Source organism: Ranitomeya imitator, chromosome 5 (genome assembly GCF_032444005.1).
Source record: "Ranitomeya imitator isolate aRanImi1 chromosome 5, aRanImi1.pri, whole genome shotgun sequence".
Lineage (NCBI taxonomy): Eukaryota > Metazoa > Chordata > Amphibia > Anura > Dendrobatidae > Ranitomeya > Ranitomeya imitator.
The window spans coordinates 173,408,664-173,422,391 of NC_091286.1; the positions used below are offsets into that span (position 1 = coordinate 173,408,664).

General features: G+C 44.1%; 1 protein-coding gene across 2 annotated transcripts in view; it reads left to right on the forward strand.

Annotated features, from left to right (window-relative positions):
* Positions 1 to 13,728, forward strand: part of THBS2 (thrombospondin 2) — an 800,800-nt gene that overhangs the window by 605,336 nt on the left and 181,736 nt on the right. The gene's annotated exons all lie outside the window — the stretch shown is intronic.

Sequence of the window (13,728 nt, forward strand, 5' to 3'; positions counted from 1 at the left end):
TTTTAATGAGAAAAACAATATAAGCATACATAAAGTATAAATTATGATTTACTTACTAAGAGAGTTATTAAATGGGTGGTTTAACCCCTTAGTGACAGAGCCAATTTGGTACTTAATGACCGAGCCAATTTTTGCAATTCTGACCACTGTCACTTTATGAGGTTATAACTCTGGAACGCTTCAACAGATCCCGCTGATTCTGAGAATGTTTTTTCGTGACATATTGTACTTCATGATAGTGGTAACATTTCTTCGATATTACTTGCAATTATTTATGAAAAAAACGGAAATATGGCGAAAATTTTTAACATTTTGCAATTTTCAAACATTGTATTTTTATGCCCTTAAATCAGAGAGATATGTCACGAAAAATAGTTAACAAATAACATTTCCCACATGTCTAGTTTACATCAGCACAATTTTGGAAACAAATTTTTTTTTTGTTAGGGAGTTATAAGGGTTAAAAGTTGACCAGCAATTTCTCATTTTTACAACACCATTTTTTTTTAGGGACCACATCACATTTGAAGTCATTTTGAGGGGTCTATATGATAGAAAATAATGAAGAGTGACACCATTCTAAAAACTACACCCCTCAAGGTTCTCAAAACCACATTCAAGAAGTTTATTAACCCTTTACGTGCTTCACAGGAACTGAAACAATGTGGAAGGAAAAAATGAACATTTAACTTTTTTTTGCAAACATCTTAATTCAGAACCATTTTTTTTATTTTCACAAGTGTAAAAACAGAAATGTAACCATAAATTTTGTTATGCAATTTCTCCTGAATACGCCAATACCCCATATGTGGGGGTAAACCACTTTTTGGGCGCACCGCAGAACTTAGAAATGAAGGAGCGCCGTTTGACTTTTTCAATGCAGAATTGGCTGGAATTGAGATCGGACGCCATGTCACGTTTAGAGAGCCCCTGATGTACCTAAACAGTGGAAACTCCCCACAAGTGACACCATTTTGGAATCTAGACCCCTTAAGGAACTTATCTAGATGTGTGGTGAGCACTCTGAACCCCCAAGTGCTTCACAGAAGTTTATAACGCAGAGCCGTGAAAATAAAAAATCGCTTTTGTTTACACAAAAATGATCTTTTCGCCCACAAATTCTTATTTTCACAAGGGTAACAGGAGAAATTAGACCACAAAAGTTGTTGTGCGATTTCTCCTGAATACGTCGATACCCCATATGTGACGGTAAACCACTGTTTGGGCGCACCGCAGAGCTTGGAAGTGAAGGAGCTCCATTTTACTTTTTCAATGTAGAATTGGCTGGAATTGAGATTGGACGCCATGTCGCGTTTGGAGAGCCCCTGATGTGCCTAAACAGTGGAAACCCCCCACAAGTGACACCATTTTGGAAACTAGACCCCTTAAGGAACTTATCTAGATGTGTGGTGAGCACTTTGAACCCCCATGTGCTTCACAGAAGTTTATAACGTAGAGCCGTGAAAAAAAAAATCGCATTTGTTCTACAAAAATGATCTTTTTGCCCACAAATTTTTATTTTCACAAGGGTATCAGGAGAAATTAGACCACTAAAGTTGTTGTGCAATTTCTCCTGAGTACGTCGATACCCAATATGTGGGGGTAAACCACTGTTTGGGCGCACCGCAGAGCTTGGAAGAGAAAGAGTGCCGTTTTACTTTTTCAATGTAGAATTGGCTGGAATTGATATCGGACGCCATGTCGCGTTTGGAGAGCCCCTGATGTGCCTAAACAGTAGAAATCCCCCACAATTGACCCCATTTTGGAAACTAGACCCCCCCATGGAACTTATCTAGATGTGTGGTGAGAACTTTGAATCCCCAAGTGCTTCACAGAAGTTTATAATGCAGAGTCGTGAAAATAAAATAAAAAATTTTTTTTCACAAAAAAGATTTTTTTAGCCCCCAAGTTTTTATTTTCACAAGGGTAACAAGAGAAATTGGACCCCAAAAGTTGTTGTCCAATTTGTCCTGAGTATGCTGGTACCCCATATGTGGGGGTAAACCACTGTTTGGGCGCACGGCAGAGCTCGGAAGGAAGGAGCGCCGTTTTGGAATGCAGACTTAGATAGAATGGTCTGTGGGCGTTATGTTGCGTTTGCAGAGCCCCTGATGTACCTAAACAGTAGTAACCCCCACAATTGACCCAGTTTTGGAAACTAGACCCCCCAAGGAACTTATATAGATGTGTGGTGAGAACTTTGAATGCCCAAGTGCTTCACAGAAGTTTATAATGCAGAGTCATAAAAAAATATATATATATTTTTCCACAAAAAAGATTTTGTAGCCCCCAAGTTTTTATTTTCACAAGGGTAGCAAGAGAAATTGGACCCCAGAAGTTGCCCAATTTATCCCGAGTACGCTGATGCCCCATATGTGGGGGTAACCCACTGTTTGGGCGCACGGCAGAGCTCAGAAGGGAGGGAGCACCATTTGACTTTTTGAGCGCAAAATTGGCTGTCGTGTTTGGAGACCCCCTGATGTACCTAAACAGTGGAAACCCCCCAATTCTAGCTCCAACCCTAACCCCAACACACCACTAACCCTAATCCCAACCTGATCCATAATCCTAATCACTAACCCTAACCATAATCACAACCCTTACCCCAAAACAACCCTAATGTCAACCCTAACCATAACCCTAATCAAAACCCTAAATCCAACACACCCCTAATCCTAATCTCAACCCTAACCTCAAAACTAACCCTAATCCCAATACACCCCTAATCACAACCCTAACCTTAACCCTAATCCCAAACCTAACCCTAATCCCAAGCGTTACCCTAATGCCAACCCTAATCCTAATACCAACCCTAATCCAAACCTTAACCCTAATCCCAACTCTAACCCTAACTTTAGCCCCAACCCTAACCCTAGCCCTAAGGCTACTTTCACACTTGCGTCGTTTGGCATTCCGTCGCAATCCGTCGTTTTGGACAAAAAACGGATCCTGCAAATGTGCCCGCAGGATGCGTTTTTTGCCCATAGACTTGTATTGCCGACGGATCGTGACGGATGGCCACACGTCGCGTCCGTCGTGCACTGGATCAGTTGTGTTTTGGCGGACCGTTGGCACAAAAAAAGTTCAATGAAACGTTTTTTTGTACGTCGCATCCGCCATTTCTGACCGCGCATGCGTGGCCGTAACTCCGCTTCCTCCTCCCCAGGACATAGATTGGGCAGCGGATGCATTGAAAAACTACAGCCGCTGCCCACGTTGTGCACAATTTTCACAACGTGCGTTGGTATGTCGGGCCGACGCATTGCGACGGCCCCGTACCGACGTAAGTGTGAAAGAAGCCTAACCCTAAATTTAGCCCCAACCCTAACCCTAAATTTAGCCCCAACCCTAACCCTAAATTTAGCCCCAACCCTAGCCCTAACCCTAGCCCTAACCCTAACCCTAGCCCTAACCCTAGCCCTAACCCTAACCCTAGCCCTAATTTTAGCCCCAACTGCTGTTCTCCTGCCGGCCAGCAGATGGAGACAGATGGCGGGCGCACTGCGCATGCGCCCGGCATTTTCTTTTGCCGGCGGCCAGGAGAAGCAGCAGGAGGATCCAGGGACACAGGTGAGTATGATAGGGTCCCCGAATCCCCCTATTTCTCTGTCCTCTGATATGCGATCACATCAGAGGACAGAGAATTACACTTTACTTTTTTTTTTTTTTGCGGTCGCCGGTAAACAGTTAATTACTGGCGATCGCAAAACAGGGGTCGGTAAAACCGACCCCGATCATGCTCTTTGGGGTCTCGGCTAACCCCGGCAGCCGAGACCCCAAAGATTGTCGCGGGGCCGGCCATTTTGAAGATGGCGGCGCCCACTGGGAGCCACGAGGAGCACCGGGGGAGACAGGTAAGTATTGGGGGGCTACCTGGGACCCCTTTTCTCTGTCCTCCGATGTGCGATCACATCGGAGGACAGAGAAATTAAAAAGAGATTGCGTTTTTTGTTTTTTTTTGCGATCGCCGGTAAACGGTTAATTACCGGCGATCGCAAATGCGGGGTGGGTAAAAAAACCCCCGAATCATGTTCTCTGGGGTCTCGGCTACCCCCGGCAGCTGAGACCCCGGAGAAAATCCGAATCTGGGGGGCGCTATTTACTTTTTCCACAGCGCGGTTAATTAACGGCGGTGTGGTTTAAGTACCCTTAGCGGCCGCCGTTAAAGCGGCCGCCGTTAAAAGGCGTATCGGCGGTCGCTAAGGGGTTAAAAATTGCTACTGCTGTAGCCCTGTCAACAATGAATTTTCTGAGCATCAGGGAGATGGTGCTGGAGCTGTTGGGACATCAAATGCTTAACCATTCCTACCGTTGCCCCATTTTATTTTTAGACACACTATTTTACAATTCTCTTTTTCTGGCCTATTTTGCAAAAGTGACAACTGAAAAATAAACAAAGCCAAATTCTTTGTCGTCATTGAATTAGCTTTTCAGAATAGCTGTAAAGTTTTTACTTATTTATTGACTTGGTTATTTTACTTAATTGTTTTCTTATTTCCCTTTTTTGTTGATTTCTTGCTAACATGAAAGACTGTTGTTAGCAAATGTGCTGCAATAAAGTTTCATACCTAGAGGCGTTGTGTCTTGTGTGTTATGAGAGAGGTACAGAAGCAAAATGATATGTTATATTTGAGGAAAACATTGCGTGAGTCGAGATACTGTTCAGCCTTAAAAGCTTTTCATCTTTAGCTGGTTGTTTAACATGTCAATTATTTACTGTCATTATTTCATAGAAATCTTGTGCAGCACAGCATAGCAATGGGTGATTCCAGCCTCACAGCAACTCAGCATGTGTGGTGCCAAAAATAGTTGGCATTATTCTTATTGTTTAGCAAAATACTTTAATGAAGTAATTTTCTGGGTTATATCATAGTTGTTAGATAAAATGTATATTTTATGAGACTTGGGATAAGTTTACATAGCGTATTAGCAATCATTCAGTGGCTCATTCGGAGATTACATCCAAAGCCACGCAAATTAGGATTCGGGTGTGTGCAATTTCGGGTCCATTGATATTCATGCTGACGGAGTCAGAGTGTGTTTTGTTTGACATGATTTTTGTCCATATATACCTAGTTGAGTCGGGCAGTAAGATGTAGTCAACTACGTCTTGGTGGCTGCCCTCAATAGGTGTATGTGAAGAACCGTACCTCGCAGTCCCGTCTGACATCACTAATACGTTGGGGAAGGTCATGCTTTACGGTCTCCCCACTTTCACCAATGTGACATTCTGTACCCCCTGGGGATATGCAAATTCAGCTTTGGACAGTTTTACACAGACACCCACACGGGCACGGGGAGTGAGAGAGGCTGGCTCACGTAATTGCTGGAGTGGCACAACACTTGCTCACAGCCCTGACAGGCTGACAGACCCCTTGCCAGCCCAGCATGACTGCCACTAGTTCCTTGTTAGATATAAGTTTGGTCCATTAGCAGGAACCTGTCCCGGTAGCATGTGACGTTAAGCCAAGAACATGTACATGTGGATCGAGATAAAAGAGCATCCCAAATTAAAATTTGTTATTTAATATCCTTAATTGCACACTAGACAAAACAGTATATACCCAATGGATATACATATACGTCCATTATAAGTTCATGCTAAAGACATACAATTCTGCCCTTCACCTCTCCAAACAAACCTACTTCAACACCCTCATCACCTCCCTGTCCAATAACCCTAAACGTCTCTTTGACACGTTCCAGTCCCTACTCAACCCAAGAGCGCAGGCCCCAACCACGGATCTCCGTGCTGACAATCTGGCCAATTACTTCAAAGAAAAAATTGACCATATTCGACAGGAAATCATCTCCCAATCTCTTCATACCATGCACTGTCCTCCCTCCCCCACTGCATCTAGTTCACTCTCTGACTTTGAACCAGTTACAGAAGAAGAAGTAAGCAGGCTCCTTGCATCTTCTCGCCCGACCACTTGCACCAGTGACCCCATTCCGTCACATTTCCTCCAGTCCCTTTCCCCGGCTGTCACCTCTCACCTAACTAAAATATTCAACCTTTCGCTCACTTCCGGTATTTTTCCCTCCTCATTTAAGCATGCCATCATACATCCATTACTTAAAAAACCATCCCTCGACCAAAACTGTGCCGCTAATTATAGACCTGTCTCTAATCTTCCCTTCATCTCTAAACTCCTCGAACGCCTGGTCCACTCCCGTCTTACCCGCTATCTCTCAGATAACTCTCTTCTCGACCCTCTTCAATCTGGTTTCCGCTCTCTACACTCTACTGAAACTGCCCTCACTAAAGTCTCTAATGACCTACTAACAGCTAAATCTAATGGTCACTACTCCATGCTAATTCTCTTGGATCTCTCTGCAGCATTTGATACTGTGGATCATCAGCTCCTCCTCACTATGCTCCGCTCCATCGGCCTCAAGGACACCGTTCTCTCCTGGTTCTCCTCCTATCTCTCTGACCGATCCTTCACTGTATGTTTTGCTGGTTCCTCCTCCTCTCACCTTCCCCTTACTGTTGGGGTTCCTCAAGGATCAGTCCTAGGCCCCCTCCTCTTCTCTTTGTATACTGCCCCTATTGGACAAACAATCAGTAGATTTGGCTTCCAGTACCATCTCTATGCTGACGACACCCAACTATACACTTCTTCTCCTGATCTCACGCCTGCCTTATTAGAAAACACCAGTGATTGTCTTACCGCTGTCTCTAGCATCATGTCCTCCCTCTATCTGAAACTAAACCTGTCAAAAACTGAACTCCTCGTGTTTTCTCCCTCTACTAACCTACCTTTGCCTGACATTGCCATCTCTGTTTGCGGTTCCACCATTACTCCAAAGCAACATGCCCGCTGCCTTGGGGTCATCCTTGATTCTGACCTTTCATTCACCCCCCACATCCGATCACTGGCTCGCTCTTCTTACCTGCATCTCAAAAACATTTCTAGAATTCGCCCTTTTCTTACTTTCGACTCTGCAAAAACTCTTACTGTTTCACTTATTCATTCTCGTCTGGACTATTGTAACTCTCTACTAATCGGCCTCCCTCTTACCAAACTCTCCCCGCTCCAATCTGTCCTGAATGCTGCTGCCAGGATCATATTCCTCACCAACCGTTACACCGATGCCTCTACCTTGTGCCAGTCATTACACTGGTTACCCATCCACTCAAGAATCCAGTACAAAACTACTACCCTCATCCACAAAGCACTCCATGGCTCAGCACCACCCTACATCTCCTCTCTGGTCTCAGTCTACCACCCTACCCGTGCCCTCCGCTCCGCTGATGACCTCAGGTTAGCATCCTCAATAATCAGAACCTCCCACTCCCGTCTCCAAGACTTTACACGTGCTGCGCCGATTCTTTGGAATGCACTACCTAGGATAATACGATTAATCCCCAATCCCCACAGTTTTAAGCGTGCCCTAAAAACTCATTTGTTCAGACTGGCCTACCGCCTCAATGCATTAACCTAACGATCCCTGTGTGGCCTATATTAAAAAAAAAAAAAAAATTAATTAACTGGTTCATGCAGCTTTACATGAACACCCAAGCCTTACACTATGGCTGGTCCGAATAACTATAGCAATTGTTACCATCCACCTCTCGTGTCTCCCCTTTTCCTCATAGTTTGTAAGCTTACGAGCAGGGCCCTCACTCCTCTTGGTATCTGTTTTGAACTGTATTTCTGTTATGCTGTAATGTCTATTGTATGTACAAGTCCCCTCTATAATTTGTAAAGCGCTGCGGAATATGTTGGCGCTATATAAATAAAAATTATTATTATTATTATTATACGTGGTCAGATATACAAATACTGGCGGTAGTGCATTAAGTATAAGCAGATGAAACAAAACTCAGTTACCATCTTGATGTTAGGCCTTGGTGCTTGCAGGCACATGGGAGGTGTGGGGTGCCAGCTTTTTTCAGTTTCTTTCAACACGATACAGGGCCTGGCATCCCTTTGAAGTGAAGAGTGGGCTGCAGCCTCACATGAACACTTAACTCCTTGGTCGGATACTCCCTTTCCCGTCCCCAGTATAGTCCTAGTTTCACTCCCCCCAGGTTGGTCCTAGTTTCCCCTCTCCCTAACTCTGGAAGCAACTCCAAAATTTTTGATAGATCATAACTTCTACAGAAGGTCATAGGGTGGCAGTTTTGGTGCCATCGGATCCAGCTGGGACCACGTTACACTTGGAACCCAAACATTGCTTCACTCCCTCGCTTCTGCTAGCCATTCTACGTATTTCCCCACCCCAGGCGGTAGAATGGACCCAGACCTCAGCAGGCTTTTGGCACATTCCAGAGATTTCAAAAATGTAACCGGAATATATAGCTAGGACGTACGATAACTCCTTATGAAATTAAGGCTCTCGTATATCTATGGGAATTCTTTCAAGCAGTTAAGCAGCTTGGTCTCCCAGAAGGGGTTAATTTTGCCATAAAGGCCATGTCACAAACTAGGCTGCTGGGGATGTAACCATTTTCACTTGGAGCTGTTGATGCTGTACCACCTGGACCAGGTGTCCTGTCTGAGCTTCACACGGATGTGATACAGTCAATTGGCATGAAATTATATCCGCCATATTTTTCACAGCGTGTATGGGCAAAAATGAAGTCCAAAAGATCACACTGATTCCAAATGCATCTTCATAGTCAATGGCCCCATCAGCGCTTATAGCCGATTCTCATTTTGCTATCTTTGGATATACATTCTAACTGATCCACTGAATGTATGCTAAAATGCTGTGTAAACATAGTTTTATAATTGGAGGTATGAAAAAGATCTTCAGAATGTCAGAATCTATTAAAATGCTTGTGCATTCCCTCATCATCTCCCGCCTTGACTACTGCAGCATCCTTTTCTGTGGCCTCCCTTCTAATACACTAGCACCTCTCCAGTCCATCCTTAACTCTGCTGCCCGACTAATTTATCTCCCTCCTCGCTACTCCTCTGCTTACCCCCTCTGCAAATCTCTTCACTGGCTTCCATTCCCTCAGCGTATCAAGTTCAAATTACTTATACTAACCTAGAAAGCCATCCATAACCTATCTCCTCCATATATCTCTGAACTAATCTCCCGATATCTTCCCTCACTTCTCTCCTCCAAATTTATTCGCTCCTCACCCAACCGCCTCCAAGACTTCTCCCGAATAGCCCCCATCCTCTGTAATTCTTTGTCCCAACACGTCCGACTATCAACCACATTTGGATCCTTCAGACGGAACCTGAAAACCCACCTCTTCAGGAAAGCCTGCAGCCTGCACTGACCCCGCTGCCTCCTCACCACTACCGAAGCTACCGTCTCACCATCACCGGAGCTCCTGCAACCCTCAACCTATTGTCTCCTACCCCACCATCCTGTAGAATGCAAGCACGCAAGGGCAGGGTCCTCGCCCCACTGTATCAGTCTGTAATTGTTAGTTTGCTTACTGTAAGTGATATCTGTAATTTGTATGTAATCAGCCTCATGTACAGCACTATGGAATCAATGGTGCTATATAAATAAATAATAATATAACCAAGGCAAATTGTGTTTACCTGCTTTTCCTTAGGATTATCTCAGTTTGGTTATATGGACAGCCATTGATATGATTGGTTGCATACAATAATGCATTCCCAGTTTAGTGGCTGTTACAGGGATTATTAAATGTGCTTGTTGGTAAAATGTAGGAACACCGAAGTCACAGACTACATAGATACTAAAAACCTACTTAAATAATCACTTTCTACTTGCTAACATTTAAAAAAAAATGATGTGCCTTATTGTAAGCCTTAATTGTCATACCTGTCTCTCTGTGACTCCTCCCTTCATTTCTCAGCTGGTATCTTTAATGTGCAATTAAAATTGTATAAATACAGAGCAAGAGGTTTCTGTTGCAGCTTCTTAAAGTGCAGATTTTAAGTGCACAGCCAAAATATACCAAAAATGTCCCAGAAGTGACCAGAAGATGCGAGTAACCACTGCTTAGTAAATGTGGTTGGCTACTCTTTTTCCCCACACTTACGCTTTCACCATACTTACATATGCCCTTACAGTGTTTTCTCCACTAATCCTCACTCTAATTCGCCTTCCCCAAACTCCAGCACCCTTTAACCAAATAATTGTCTCTCCTTCCCTTAGATCTTTTCTACTAAAACATAAAACAAACTGGCCACTCTCCTTCTCCCACCTGCTCTCCCTCTCTCTGCTTTTCCTCACTGCTGGCAACATATCTCCCAATCCTGGTCCCCCACAGCTGATACTTCCAATTAATTCCTCCTCCTGTCGCTCCCCACCTAATGTGAACTACTGCTATCTCTCCTATGTAAAACCTGTGCCCCTGATACACGCCCACCCCCCTGCTCCCTCTCTCTGTAGGACTCTGGAACATCCGCTCCTTCTGCAATAAGTCCTCTTTACATCTTCCAATTTTTCCTTCTGACATCCTCCGACACTGCCTCCCCTGCTCAGCTGTGTTACGGTGGCCTCTTCCTCACCCACACTCATAGCCCTGGCAACAAACATGGTAGAGGAGTTGGTCTCCTGCTATCTACCAACTTCACCTTCAACCCAATCACATCTCTACCCTCCCTTATCCTCCCCCTTCTTTTGAAGTCCACTCTGTCCACATCTACTCTCCCTACAATCTCTAAGTGGCCATCATATACCGACCTCCAGGCCAAGCCACTGCCTTTATTGGCCAATTCTACACCTGGCTTCTTCATTTTCTTAATGCTGACATTCCCACCCTCATCATGGGTGACTTCAACATCCCCACTGACACCCGCCTTTCATCAGCCCCCAAATTACTTCATCTACTACTTCATCTACTACTTCATCGCTTACTTCATCTTTTGGACTTACTCAGTGGTCCTCCTCAACCAACCATACAGAGTGGCATACATTAGACCCTATCTTCCCCTGACTCTGCTCTCTATCTAACCTCACAACCTCCCTTCTCCCACTATCTGACCACCATCTATTCACATTCTCATCACTATCCTTATGTGTCACCCATGTCCAGCAACTAGTATACCCCCACAGAAACCTTGCACATCTAGACACACACACTCTCTGACTCTATTCTACCACTCGCATCCATATCTTCACTCCATGACACTGAAAGTGCCACTGCTTTCTACAATGCCACGCTCTTATCAGCTATTGATGTGGTCACCCCACTTGAGCTTGGCAGAGTGAGATGAATCAATGGACAACCCTGGCACAATAACCTCACTAAAAAGCTGCGTCAAGTGTCCAGGGTGATGCAGCGGCATTGGAAACACATTCTCAAGATAATTTCACCACATTCAAACAGGCAACACTCACATTCAACTCACCCCTCACGTCTGCTAAGCAGGCCTACTTCACAACCTTCGAATCTTCCATATCCTACAACCCCAAACAGTCATTCAAAACTTTTAACTCCCGTCTTCCCCGCCACTGCCCCCTCCAACCTCCCTTCTCTCTCCTGAGGACTTTGCCACACACTTCAAAAAAAGGATTGACCATAAAGGCAAGTCTTTATTGTTTGACCACCATATGAAAGCCCTAACCCCATAACCTCTCTCCAAGATCACTGAAGGAGAGCTTACTAGTCTCCTCTCCAATTCACACCACACCACTTGTACACTTGACCCCATCCCATCAAATCTCCCCCCAACCTCACAACCACACTTATACCATCCCTAACCTACAGTATCTCTTCAACCTATAACTAGCTTCTGGTACCTTCCCTTCTCCTTTCAAACATGTCACAATCACACCTATCCTCAAAAAGCCATCCTTTAACCCAACCGGTAGGTCCAGCTATTGCCCCATATCTTCTATTTGCTTCCAAACTCCTTGAGCAGCGTGTTCACGCTGAACTTTCCTCCCACCTCTCATCTAACTTGCTCTTTGACAATCTACAATCTGGCTTCCGCCCCCCCATTCCCCTGAAACTGCCCTGACCAAACTGACTAATGACTTACAGCCAATGCCAACAGACAATTCTCTATACTTCTCCTTCTAGATGGTCCTCTGCCTTTGACACAGTTGACTACTGTCTCCTACTACACGTCCTCTCTTACTTTGGCATCAAAGACCTTCCCTATTCTGGATCTCTACATACTTTTACAACCACACATTTAGCACCTCCCACTCCCACACTGCTTCCTCAACCCACTCTCTCTGTTGGAGTCCCTCAAGGCACTGCCCTAGGATTCCTACTTTCTCCATCTATACCCTTGACCTGGGACAACTCATTAAGTCACATGGGTACCAGTACCATCTCTACCCTGATGACACTCGGATCTTCCTCTCTGGCCCTGACATCACCTCTCTGTTTTCCAAAAGCCCCGAGTGTCTATCAGCCATATCTTCCTTTTTCTCCTTTCGCTTCCTGAAGCTCGATGTGGACAAATCTGAACTTATTACCTTTCCTCCATCTCATGTATCTTCTCTACCTGATCTATCACAATAAATGAGATCACACTTTCCCCTATGCTGGAAATCTGCTGCCTCGGAGTAACCGTTGACTCTGCCCTGTCCTTCAAACTGCACTTTCAAGCTCTCAACACCTACTGCTGTGTCAAGCTCAAAATTATTTCCATAATCCTTATTGTCCTCAACCCTCACTCTTCTAAAATGCTTGTGCATGCCCTCATCATCTGTCACCTCGACTACAGCAACATTCTCCTCTGTGACCTACCTGCTAACACTCTTGCATCTCTCCAGTCCATCCTCAACTCTGCTACTCCTCCGCTTCTCCACCTTTTCAAATATCTTAATTGGCTCCCAATTCCCCGTATCCGGTATCCGGTTCAAACTACTAACTGACCTACAAAGCCATTCATAACCTTTCTCCTTCATACATAACTAATCTCCCGTTATCTTCCCTCACTTAATCTCTGGTCTTCCAAAGACCTCCTTCTCTCCTTCACACTTATTCATTCCTCACCAAATTGCCTCCAAGACTTCTCCACATCCTCTGGAATTCTGTTCTCCAACTCGTCAGATATCCACTTCATTCGGATCCTTCAGACGGAACCTGAGAACCCATCTCTTCAAGAAAGCTTAGAACCTCTGATGACCACGCTGCAATATCAACAGCAGTGGAGATACTGCAACCCCCAACTGACTGTCTCCGTCCTCATTATCTTGTAAAATGTAAGCCCCTAAGGGCAGGGTCCTTTTCCCTTTCTACAAGTCTATCATTGTTAGTTTGTTTACTGAAAGTGATATCTGTATTTTGTATGTAACTCATTCTCATGTACAGCAGTATGGTATCAATGGTGCTATATAAATAATTAATAATAGCTCAGTTGAATAACTATGCATTAATGCTTAAGGACTACTGCCAAACAAGAGATTGATTTTTTTTATATCTGCTTCAGCCTATGTAGCTAAGCAAATCAAATCTTAGGGCTCAAAGTAATTTATTTTTGTATGTTTAACTTTTAGGTCTCCTGATTATTTATCTTGCATTAGCTTTTATTTGAGAAAAATACACATTTTTCATCTGCAATGACAAATGGCCTTAAGCTCATTTTGTAATTTATAGTATTTTGATCCTGATAGTGAAGCCAAAATAATATGCGCTTCATATTATATATCCATTATGGAATGTTACTGCAGGCAACTATGTCAGGGATAAAAGGCCTAAGCCATTCATTGCTAAGTTACATACCTTACAGCATGCCAAAATATAATGGTTAGGAGATCTACCTCTTTCCAATATTTCTGCCAAAACTGTTCACAGCAAGAAAAAAGTGAATAGTGTTTTATGGG